The sequence below is a fragment of the Dipodomys merriami genome, unplaced genomic scaffold (genome assembly GCF_024711535.1).
Source record: "Dipodomys merriami isolate MVZ:Mamm:240054 unplaced genomic scaffold, mDipMer1.0.p SCAF_11, whole genome shotgun sequence".
Taxonomy (NCBI): domain Eukaryota; kingdom Metazoa; phylum Chordata; class Mammalia; order Rodentia; family Heteromyidae; genus Dipodomys; species Dipodomys merriami.
The window spans coordinates 36114447-36126652 of record NW_027202382.1 but is presented as its reverse complement, the minus strand read 5'-3'; the positions used below and the strand labels follow the sequence as shown (position 1 = coordinate 36126652).

General features: G+C 48.6%; 1 protein-coding gene across 2 annotated transcripts in view; it reads left to right on the top strand.

Moving 5' to 3' along the window:
• LOC138820889 (N-acetyllactosaminide alpha-1,3-galactosyltransferase) overlaps nucleotides 1–12206 on the top strand; it is a 72981-nt gene that overhangs the window by 33907 nt on the left and 26868 nt on the right. For both annotated transcript variants that reach the window (XM_070012873.1, XM_070012863.1), the window contains exon 2: nucleotides 10103–10219. The gene's annotated coding sequence lies outside the window, so the exon portion shown is untranslated. The remainder of the gene's footprint in view (nucleotides 1–10102; nucleotides 10220–12206) is intronic.

Genomic DNA, 12206 nt, shown 5'->3' with positions numbered 1-12206 from the left:
TCAGGCCCAACGACTGGACCCCCCCCCAAAAAAAAAAAAAAAAAGAAAAAGAAAAATGTCCTGGACTCCATTTTTCTTAGTGATAGAGAATTCTCATCAAATAGGAGGGGATAAGTTTCATTAGAAAGAAAGCAATTAATATGTAAACACTCCTCTGCTCTCTGAGGTGGACAGTTTAGCAGTCAGGATGAATTATGTTAGGCTTTTGTAACAAACAGTCCTGAGATCTTTGAGCCCAAGACAAAGGATTAGGTTTTTTGTTTTTGTTTTTGTTTTGTTTTGCCAGTCCTGGGGTTTGAACTCAAGACCTGGGCAGCGTCCTTGAGCTTTTTTTGCTCAATGCTGGCACTCTACCATTTGAACCATAGCACCATCTCTGGCCCTTTCTGTTCATGTGGTACTGAGGAATCGAACCCAGGGCTTCATGCATGCTAGGCAAGCAGTCTACCACTAAGCCACGCTTCCCGCCCAGGATTAGGTTTATTATTCCAGTGAATTCCACCACATTGGATCATCTGGGGGCTGCACTCCCTGCTCAAGGAGCTAGGATGATGCCGTAGTCATCATGCTCTGTGGAACAAAGATTGAGAGCCATAGACAGTCTTGTACAGGCAACTTAGTGCTTAGACCCCCTCCCATCTTCTCAGTCAGAATAGTTTACAATGTCGTTGTGGGGGGGGAGGGGGGTATGATTGGGTGGGGGGGAGGGGGGAGGCTGGGAAGGGAGGTGAAGGGTAAACAAAGGAGGAGGCTGCAATGCTTGGTAAGAAATGTTTGCATTATCCTGCCCATGTAATTGTAACCCCTCTGTACAGTATGTTCTCAAAAAAAAAAAAAAAAAAAAAGAATAGTCACATGGCCTTCCCCAAGCAACCACAAAGGGCCAGGAAATGGAATCCCACCATGAACGAGAGCTGGGACTATCTGGTTGAACAATACTAAAAATTACCCCTTGGGTTCCCTTTCGTGCCTAGCTTGCTGACGTCAGCTCAGGCAGCCAAGGTACCTGCCTGGGTCTCACAGACAAAGCAGCCTGTAAGTTTTCCATTGTGGGTGCTTTAAAAACCATACAGAGAAGTAAAACCCCAAACCACTTCTCAGCCCTGAGTGCTAAGCACAGGAACGGAAAGACACCACAGAGCGGTCCGCCGCCATCTTCAGAGGAACAAAAGGCCAACGCTCAGTGAAGGAGGTAACTAGGAAGGGGACACACAGTACCTGCTCAGAGCTCAAGCCCCCTTAAGGAAGCTATACACTCATAGGGGGAGGGCAGAGCAATAGATGGAGCTTGAGCGACTCTCAGATGGCCTTGCTTTGTTACTGAGCTGTTTTATATTCCGCAGGGGTGATGGTGGTCTTTCTGAACACAACCCCTCCTCCACCCTCTGTTCCTGTGTCACTGAAGGCGATGCTCACTTATTCCTGGTGGCTTTCTGTGCCATCATCAGTAGACCCCAAACCATTCAGGAATGGCAATGTGGCCAACACTGGGCAGAGGTTGCCAGGGCTTTTGCAAGCATAATTGAGAAGGCTCAGGAAGAAGATGGCTGGTGATCCCCTCCTCCACCCCCACCCCCAGCCTCTTCCCTCAGCTCAGTGATTTCCTGTGTTATGAGTAAGAGGCATCTTGTCTCACATAGATGTTGGAAGCCTGGGTGCCAGGCCCAGGCAGCGGCTTCATTTCATTGCTGAGTTGCCTGGATAAGTCATTTCCTTCCTGCTATGCCTCTGAGTTTTGTTATTGTTTGGTTGTTTTGTTTTTGCCTGAACATGGTGAAGCTCAGAAGTCAGGGAAGTAACCTGCTAGAGGTAGAGGCCTGCAAGACTGTCTCTGAGTCTTCCAAAAGTCTATGGACTTTTGGACTTTCAGACTCTGGCTTATACCTGTAATCCTAGCACTCAGGAGACTGAGGTAGGAGGATCTCAAGTTCCAGTCTGGGCTCCAACAAAACGACAACTCAACACACACACACACACACACACACACACACACACACCACACACAAACGACAACTCAACACACACACACACACACACACACACCACACACACTTTTAAATTCAATTCCAGGTGGTCTAAGCTGGATGCTTTAAGGATGCTTAAAGAAGACTTTATTCAGCGTGAGTTGACTGAAATCATTTTTATATGAAATGATGTTGTGATTTATTTGTCCTTCAGACTGGCACTTTTTCAAGAAGAAAAGGCAGGACTAAAATAACCTGTTAACTGACCCTGGGGAAAGTTCTATGGTCACCCTGTTTTTTGAGGGGCTGCCCTGAGTGAGCTTCACTGCTATGATTGTAAGGTGAGGAAAGAAGCACTTTCTACCAGGAGAGGCTGCTGAGGAGAGGAGAGACACAATGGCAGAAACAGGGACAGGAAGAAAACAAAAGATGAGTCCACTAGGAAGCAGGGTAGGGAGGACAGAGGCAGGGACTTCCAGCAGCTCATACCATTGAGCCCTCTACCTGGGGCCAAGCCGGGCTGGGACAGCGCTGGACAGGACCTGCAGGTGTATTTGGTGGCTGGGTGCATGTGTTCCTGCCTCCAGGATTGGAAGCAGACAGTGAGTGGGTGGGACTCAGTTCAGGGCCTGAAGTAGACTTGGTCCCAGTGGTGAGGACATAAATGTACCCAGTGTCTGTGGGTGGAAGTGGTGCTGGTGGGCAAGGTACTCCCAAAGTGTGGCAGGGAATGGAGCCTTATCTCCAGGGAACTGCTATGTTGATAGCACTCATGTGGCTAGAGATGGGGAGCTTACAACTCTGATCTTGTTCATGTTTCTGAACCTTTGAGCCTCAGTTGCCCTGTCTGGGAAATGGGAGAGTGCCCACTGACTGTAGTAAAGGTTCAATAAGATGACAATATATAAACAAATGATAGGCTTTGTTATTATTAATAGTGGTCCGAGGGGCAGGGCTCAGCCACACACTGCACTGATGTCTATCATACAGTCAGAATAGTCTAGGAGTGACACAGGTGGTGTGGTCCCTGTTCCTAAAAGGCTTTAAACAGAGAAAGGCTGTCTGGCACAAATGCTGTAAATAGGGTAATGCTCCCTCCTCGAACTTGGGAGGGAACTGGGCTAGTGGAACCCTCAGAGAGTGGATGGAGAGTGAGAGACTTAAACCCAAGTACGGCTTTATTCCTCTTGGGGCACCTAGAAGTCTGTGCCATTGGCAGCCAGTAGAATGGCCCTGGGGCAACAAGGCCAGGACTGGGAGTTGGTATCTGCCTCAGCGAGAATAACTAAAAACACAAGGAAAGGCCAGATTTTCACTTCTTTCCCACAGAACCCCTCCAGCCCCCCACCACACACATATATATGTACTTTGGCCGAGGGAGGAAGAAGAAGGATTCTTTAAAGCTCAATTCTCTGCATTTCTGACAGCAGTCAGATACACAAAGCCTAAGATTCTAGTCACCTGCCACTCAGGTGCCCCCACAGAGTGCCCATCCCCTACCCAAAGGCCCAGGCTGGCTTCTATATTCTATAGTGCTAGGGAATCAACTGCCTTAAGTGCTGGGGTTCTTAAACCTGGCTGTGCATGGAGAGGGGTGTGCTGCGATGCAAGTGCACAAGGAGAAGCACTAGTCTCCCCTTTTCACCCCACAGCATTGGGGAGTAGGAATGAAACAGGCACAGACAGGCTGCTGCCTGGGGCCTAAAGCCAAGCAGGGACAGAACTGGGGTTCAGTTCCTACACCTGCCCAGGCCCTCCTCTAAGCAACACAGGACTATGGCACTCCTCAAGATCCTCACACAGCTCCCCGCAGGTTACCCTGTCACCCTCACACCCAGCTTGATCGCAGCTCCCCACCCAGGCACACAGCTGTGGTTCTCTTCTCCCTCCCAGAGCCAGGTGGGGCCAAATAGGAGTCAGATGAGAGCACTGGGCAGAGACAGGCTGAGTCTAACTTGGACTCCATGTAACTTACCACCCTCTAACTCAAAGCCCTCCAATTTCTGAGGTATTTTGACAATACCTGGCATCCTCTGACCTTTGTGTTGCCCTGGTCCTGATTCTCTTGCCTTTTCGTTGTTAGATTTCCCTCCCCCCTCCAACCCTCCTCTTTTGTAAAAAAAAAAAAAATCACACCTGCTCAGTCTGAACCACCCCAGCTCCCCCTTTGCCTACACACTGGAATCCCCAAATCGGCCTCTGGCTGGGGACATTCACTGTCCATTCTCCAATGACTTCCTCCGACTCCACTCATGTAGAACAGAACTCACCAACTCCCCGACCCCTGACCTTCACTCTCTTTTCTCAGTCAGTGGGCAACACCATCTGCTGCCTACTGCAATAGGAACCTGGGAGCAAGCTTAGAGGACAGCTTTGCAGACTGAAGTAGATGCCCACACCATCTGGGGACCTGGTTCACATGGAGGTTCTGGGGCCCAGCTAGGACATCTTGGTTCGGTGGTGCTAGGGTGGTGCCCAAGGATCTATGTCTTTTTCGTGGTCCACGTTTACCAGAACTCCCCTCAGCCCACTTCTTACGCAGTAACATCACAGTTGCTGCCCTTTCTTTTTTATTTTTCATTGTGGAAATACTGTACAGAGGGGTTACAATGACATAAGCAAGATAATGAGTACATTTCTTACCAAGCATTGTAGCCTCCTCCTTTGTTTCCCCTTCCCATCCCTTCCCATTCTCCCCCTGCCCTCCCACCCAATCCTCCTCCTCCCCCTCAACCAAAGTGGTAAAGTTCGTTTTCGACATAACGACTTGTACATCTCATTGTTGCAATGAGTCCACCTGTATCCCTAGTTAAACATTTGTTTTTTCCCTTCCCCTCCACAAATGATACCAACATCAAATACAGTGAAAGCAGGGGTTATGCCCTGGGGGAGGGTTGCTGCCCTTCTAAAAAGAGTTCCTGCGTTTTGAATGCTCAAAGCTCAGGCCCTGAAATAGACAAGCTTCTACAAATTCTTAACGAGTGCCAGGTGCTTTCACATGAGTACAAAATGCAGAAGCATCTGTCCACAGAGTTTTGCCATTGTGGCAAAGGAGGAAATGTATAACACACATAAATAAGCAGCCGAAAGTTAAACTGTAAGCTTTAAATTGGTGAATGTCTCACCAAGAAGGGGACCTTCATGCAAAAGTTTGTGAGAGAATTTATTTCACAGAATCCAAGGGTCACAGGGTGCCACTTCCTTCTTACTTCTCTCCAACCACTTCTTTAGTTTATTTTCCAGCTCCTGCCATTGGCTTTAGGAGTTTTTCACCTCCTGACTAGCCTCTATGGAGAGATTTTTTTCTCTCTCTCCTACTCACTCTTACTTGACAACTGAAAATGGATACCATTCAATGACCCTCCTCAGTTTTGAAGAGACTCAGGATCGGATTCTGAGGGGCTCTTTATCTTCTACCCCCCAACCCCTACTGTGCACTCCCACCCACTTCATGGCTCTAGGCTATAACCCCTCAGCTTTCTGTTCCCCTCTGTCCCCTGAGATCATCAACCCATCCATCCTTGTCTCCTTCCCCTTTGTTCAGAAGAGCATCAACCTTCTGCCCTCCCTTAGTGCCTAGGATGACCCCACATGGGGCTTGTCTGGGAGCCTTCAGCACTGTCCTCTGCCTTTGAGTCTGGTTTTGTGTCTGCACGGACTTCCATGGCCACTGAGTTCTGCAGGAGTAGTTTTCTTTACTTTTTCTTTTTCCAGTCCCCTCTAGCCAACATTTTTGCTCTAGCCCTTCCCAGACAAATATCTTAAAAGATGTCCTTCAGCTACCTGATGTCACTTTCTCATCCGATGCTTGTTCCTGGGTGCAGTGTTTGGTGCCAGCTACACCTAGGAGCCCTTGCTCAGGCTGCTGGTGCCAAGCCTGCCCTGGGAAGGAGCTTCGTTTCTGCCTACTTAGCTGTCTTCTCCTTCATCCCTCTCCAGAAAAATCCTGGTCAAACAGATGTGCTATGAGGATCTATCCACTTTCCTCCTTTTCAGGAACACCTCCTTGTTTCCCTGGGCTGTGAACTCTGTCATTGAACCTAGGGTTCAGCCTCATGGTTGGTTCCATAGAGGTTGCAGGCTCTCAGCCAATGAGTATTTGGTTAATTGTCACTAGTGGCAATTCCCCCAAGGAAATTGGAAGCCAGACATAGAAGATACATTATGGCCTAGAGTGACAGGTGACAACAGAGGTAGCTTGACTTTGGATGCCACCAAAACCCCCAAGGATTGCCAGCTACCACTAGAATGCAGGAAAAGAAGCTTGGAACAGATGCTCCCTCTGCCACACCAGAAAGAAACCAATTATCTCCAGCAGTGTGATATATATGTCAAGTCACCTAGAATAATTTAGGGAATGTATGCATTTTGGGTACCTCTGTCTGCCTGTCTACCATTCCTCATCTCTACTCTATACCAGGCCTTGGGTAAACACTACTACCCAGAGACTTTGTGGTAGATCTGGTATCACTACTTTTTTTGAGGATCTTGGCAGGGGAGGGGAAGAGGGGACAAGATGGAAACCTGCACATCACCCCAAGCTCCAGGTCCAGAGAGACAAACAACCTCCCAGGGCTTGTGGAAATTCAGGGGAGCACTCAACTCAGGCAGAAAGTAGGTCTGCAAGTTTTGAAGGCTGCACAGTTATCAGCCAGGTTTGCAGAGCAAGTGAGAACAGGCCCTTTGCAGCCACCAAACCTGTGCATCTCTGCCAAGCCCTCGCCACCCAGAAAACAACAAATCAAAGAGCCACAGGGACCTAGGGCACCCTGGGAATGTTTTGCTTCAACTATGATGGTGTCTTGGTGCTGGGAGCCAAGGCTCCCACGGGGAAAAGGACCTGTCTTAAGGCCCTGTGGTCTGTGGAACTGTCACTGGCCTTGTAAGTACTTGGTTGGGACTCTTTTCTGCCCAAGTTGTATTCCTACTATTGTTCTGAACTTTTTTTCCCTCAAATTCTCCCCCTACAAATGAGCTACCTTTATAGGATCTGTAGTGACTTCCCAGCTACCCTGGGTGGGTGGGAGAATTCAGCAGGACTGCTTTCCTTAGTCAGCTTCCCAGGTGTTCACATCTTTTCCTGACCCTTGCTGCATTCTGGGGTAGGAGAAAGGTTCCCCACGAACCATGCCAGAGTCTGTCTCAAGAAGTTGTCTTCCCTCCCCTCTTTGCTTTGCCATTGAGATGCCTCAAGAAGTTCCTAGTAGTACCTACAGTCAGAACTGCCCAAGAGGCAGAGCAGGAACAGCCATGTGCCAGCATCGGTGCTTACTACCAGCCTAGCTAGCAGCCCTCAGCCAACCTGAGAGGTAGATAGGGCTTTGTAATTATCCCATTACTCAGCTCAGGAAACCAAGCATGTTGCTTTATCACTGGCAAGCATTGGCAGGCATGTCTTTTATGCCCTCCCTAAACCTATTTGAGATTAAACAAATGATGATAATTTGCAAGCATTCTTTGCCAAGGACACTTAATCCTCCTGTTTCCAAAGAAGTGAGCAGGGTGGCACTCTTGACCTTCATGTTTCCCATGGGAGTGACCTGGGATGCAAAGGCAGCCTTTGCCACACTGGTGCTATAGCGGATCTCACCCTGACGCAGAGGCCCTGGCACTGTATTCAGAATGTGGAAGGTGGCATGCACGGAATGCAGGCTGCCACTGGATAGATCCAGAGGCTCCTCTGGCTGGCATGATGAGCTTCCCCATTCCAGCCCTGGCAGCGTCTGCACTTTGATCAGCTGCTGAAGTCTGTAGCCTAGGGCTACTCGTTATGCCTTGTTGCCTCTCTATGAAGGAATGACCACAATGTTACTCCTTTGAGAGTTCCAGAATGGTGTGTGTCTGGGATGGAGGAATCCTCTAGATTCTAGTGTCTCTAGAAGTTATACCTTCTGGCTGGGTACTGGTGGTTCACTCTTGTGATCCTAGCTACTCAGGAGGCTGAGATCTGAGGATTGTGGTTCAAAAAGCAGGAAAGTCTCTGAGACTCTGATCTGGAGGTAAGCACCAAAAGAGCCAGAATTAGAGCTGTGGTTCAAGTGGCAGAGCACTAGCCTTGGGGAAAGTGTAAAAAAAAAAAAGCTCAGGGTTCAGGCCCTAGGACTGGCACGTGCATGCATGCTTACACACACGCACATACACACACACACACACACACACGCACACGCACGCGCACGCGCGCACACACACACACGTTGCACTTCCTGTCTTGCCGGTTTGCAAGTGGTCTGCCAGAGAGCTTAATCAGTGTGGAGAGCCTTATTATTTTGGAGGGCCCCAGGTAAGAAAGGCAGCACAAGACCTGCCAGGGAAATGTCCCAGCAGGTGACCTTGTATAAGGTGAAAAGAGTGAAGAGCCACTTTCTGGGAGACCCTGAGGGTCCCCTGAGATAAAGAAAGAGGGACTATTTTGTAAACTGTAAAGTGGGTGTGTGATCAATAGAAATGATCAGTGTTGTTCATTGAGAGGCCCTGGGAAGAGCTGGGTGCGTGACTCAGTGCTAGAGGCTCCATACTTGGCGTGCAGGATACCCTGGGGTCTGTCTCCAGCATCCTCCAATAGTCCCTGTTTATCTCAAGCCCCTCAGATTCCAATCCATTCTCTCTCCCTTCCATGCTGACCACAGGTCCAGATTCCTAGTCTCTTAAGACAGCAGACGAAGGGGTTCAGCACATAAGATTGGGATGGGCAACCCAAGAGAAGAAAAGGCAGAGACCATCCATGGTCTATGGGCTTTTGAAGCCATAGGGGAGACAGGGTACTTCCAAAACACACAGCTGCTGGCTGGTTTAAAGGTTTTTTTTTTATTTGTTTTGTTTTTTTTTTAATCCTTAACACCTGTCTGGAAAAGGTCTGTTGGTGAGGCATTTTCACACAGTGGACAGGTCCATGTAACCACTGCCCAGGGCAGAGCATACCAAGCCCCTTCTCCAGTCACTACCACCCTTAGGGAAAACACCTGCCCGATGCCTAACACCATACATTTAATTGTGCTTGCTTCTGAACTCTAAGAGAGCTTTAAGTCATCCAGTATATATGGTCCTGGTATCCATTTCTTGGGGACAGAGCTGGCAGTTGAATGACAGTATCACAATGTGTATGTTTTTGAAGGTTGTAGGTAGGATTTCGGGGAGCCTCTTGGGAAGGGCTTCCAGACTCTAAGGGTTGTTTTAATCAACTGGCTCATGACTTCAGAAAAGGAAACTGCGAAACTTCCTTCTGAGAACAGGAGGAAGAAACTAGATTCATAGCGGAGCAACCCAAGGGTCAGTCCTTGATTCCTTCCTGTCCAGCTTTGTCGTCTGAGTCTGGGGTTCCTGTACTTAGCGGCCATGTCTACTTGGGCAGGATGAAGCAAGGAGCTTAGAGTATTGCCTCCTCCCGTCTTGAGCCAAAGCCCTCTTGTACTGTTGTGTGTAGTAGGGCTTCTGAGAATGACTTCATTTGCTATTTGGAAAAGTTTTGGCTTTTTATTTCTAGCTTGAAAATCCACTGCTCCCAGGTCTCCTCCAGTGGGACGATTCTATTTTGGGATCTGAGGGCGGGCGGGTATGGGAAGGGCTGAGCATTGTTCAGGCCAGGAGCACAGTGGGCCACGGTGACCTTTTAAAGTTTTTACAGGACGGTTTGCTATGAGATCTCTTAGCACTCTAAAAATACAATGTGCCAGCAAAACCTAGCAGGTCCAAACCCTCAAGGGTGTAGAGGAGGGGCTCTAGCGACTTTGAAAAGTCTTGAGTGTATTCTCAAGAGTGCCTAACCCGTCCACCGCTGGTTTGGGGTGTTAAAAAAAAAACACATCATTGGCTGTTCCTGAGAGCTGTCACTTGAGGTTGTAGAGGTCCCAAATGGTTCCAGGTTTTCCTAAGGAGCAGGTGACCTGTGTGGTTCATGTGTTCCTCTGCAGGGTGGTAGCCTACCCTCCAGTTTGGTCCTGTTAGTTTCATTTGGTGCAAGAAGCCAGCCATGGACTGGACTGGAGAGGACCAATTCAGCCTCGGCACGTAGCTTTGAGTCAACAGACCTGATAAACAGCCCATTTCCCGGGGTTGCAGGAACAGAGCTAGCGGCAGCTACAAGGGCTCTGTCTATCCACCCACCCCCTTCTTCCTGAAATAGCTGTTTATTCTTTTGACAGGAGCTGGAATTCAGCACCTTCCCTTCCTCTGAGCCCTGCCTGCTTCTGCAAAAACAGAGCTCAATAGAACTCTGTTGTTCTGTGTTTCGCTCTGGAGGAAAAGAAGCAAACAATGAGGTATGTGAAATGGTAACATGATTTGCTTATGCCAGGCCAGGGTCCCTGGCAACAGCAAGAGGCTGTCCAGTGGATCCATGCAGGGGAGGACCCCTGCTCTTCTCAAACTCCTTTCCAGATTCCCTCAATAGTTTTGGAAGGGGACAAAGGCCTTCTCTCCCCAGCCGTGGATCTGGAAGTGGAAGCTGTTAGGATGCTGGCTCAGGGACTTTTGCTGTAAGTCCTACTTTATTTTGCTTCCCTCTGGGGATCTCAGAGGGCTGCAGACTGGTCCATAGCTCTGGCTGGGGAGTTTTCTCTGCAGGGATCAATTAACAAGGGGCAGCATTGGGGCCTGAAGCTGGGCATTGTGGGTGCGTGCAGAGCCTTCTCAGCACATCACAATATTAGCCATGTTTCTTGCTTTGTGTCTTTTTTGGGAAAAAGAAAATCCTTGCACAGTGGCTTCTGGGTGAGACCACAAGGAAAAGCTTTGGCATTAGATTTCCTGAAAGGGATTCAAGAACAGGCACTACAAGATGTAACTCAGGGAACAGGTTGTTCCGTGTGTGATGGCTGGAGCAACAGTTAGCTGTGTATTTAGTCTGAGGCCTGGCTTGCATTTTCCTACGTCTGTGTTTACCCTGACCCTCATAATGAAAAACATAACTAGAAACAGACTTCCCTGCCTGTTTCTTCCGAAGAAGAGCATTTCTCTGTACCACACTTTGGAAGAGGTTTTTAGGATAATAAGACACTGTCCCTTCTTACCTCCTGTACTGCCCAAAGCCAAGACTGGGCTTGGAGGCCCCGGGTTCTGCCAAGACTGGGTGTGCTTAGCCAGCTTAAGCCAACTATTCTCTTTCACTAAAGTTCAGTCTTAGCCAAAAAGCCGAGCTAAGGCCACCAAACTGACCACGATGAGGGGTAAACAAATTATGTGAGGGAGGACACCCCATATCAGCACACAGGAAATGCCTGAGCTGGCAAAGGAGCTGAGCCAGTCAGACTCCCAGATGGTCCAGGGAAACCTGGCTTCTGGTGGCCCTGGCTAGTGTTTGGCTAGCTTTGGATAATCACGAACAACAAAAAGAGAGGACGCATGATGGAAATGTGAATGATGAATCCATGGATAAGCATGGGGTCATTAAAAGGGGTCAATGGCTCTGGATTCCAGTCCCACCATTTCATGCTGGTTTAAGTTGGGCTAGTGACTTAGCTTTTCGGAGCCTCCGTTTTCTTCACTGCTAATGGAGTGACTTCTCAGGATTGCTGAGATGGAATTGAGACTACTGGGAAAGGGTTTCAGTTGGTAGTCAGGAAGGACTCCGGTACTGAGAGCTGCAGGTTGATGTAGGGGTGGGCCTTTTAAAGGAGAATGTTAATGTTAGGTATGAAACTGAATATCTAGACCATGAGCAGATATCACAGCAAATATGAAAACAGACAATTCTCCCAGGTATAACACAACCCAGAGAAGCTTAATAATAAAATGACTGATAAGCAACACAAAAATGAGTCAAGTTGTGCATAGCTGCCTGATGTACCTGCTATATTTTAGCTGCACACTCTATAATTGTCTCTTTATCTTAATGGTCTAGTATACTTTTCAACAGAAGGGGAAAACAACCAGGCTAAGCCCATTTTGCTTCAAACATAGTTAATCACAGTTGTTACTGGTGCTGCCACATTTGCAGAGCTTTGGCTTTTGCTCAGGTGGCTCCAGACAGATGCCCCAGAGAATTCAGTTCTCTGCTCCTTACTAGGCATAGACTATGCATGGATGGAAGGTGGGCCTGTGTCCTAGATGAAGGGGGCACTGGTGGTTATAAAGTCTGGACCATCATGGCCCCTGAGCAGGTTGCAGGACTGTGTTCAGTTCCTTGTCCTTAGGTTCAAGGGGGAAGGATCTGGGTGATGACCAGGGTCTTGGGCAGGCTGTTTCTGGCACCTGGGTGGGCATGTCAAGTTGAGTCATCCCCTGTTTCTGCCTGTACTCCCAAGAAAG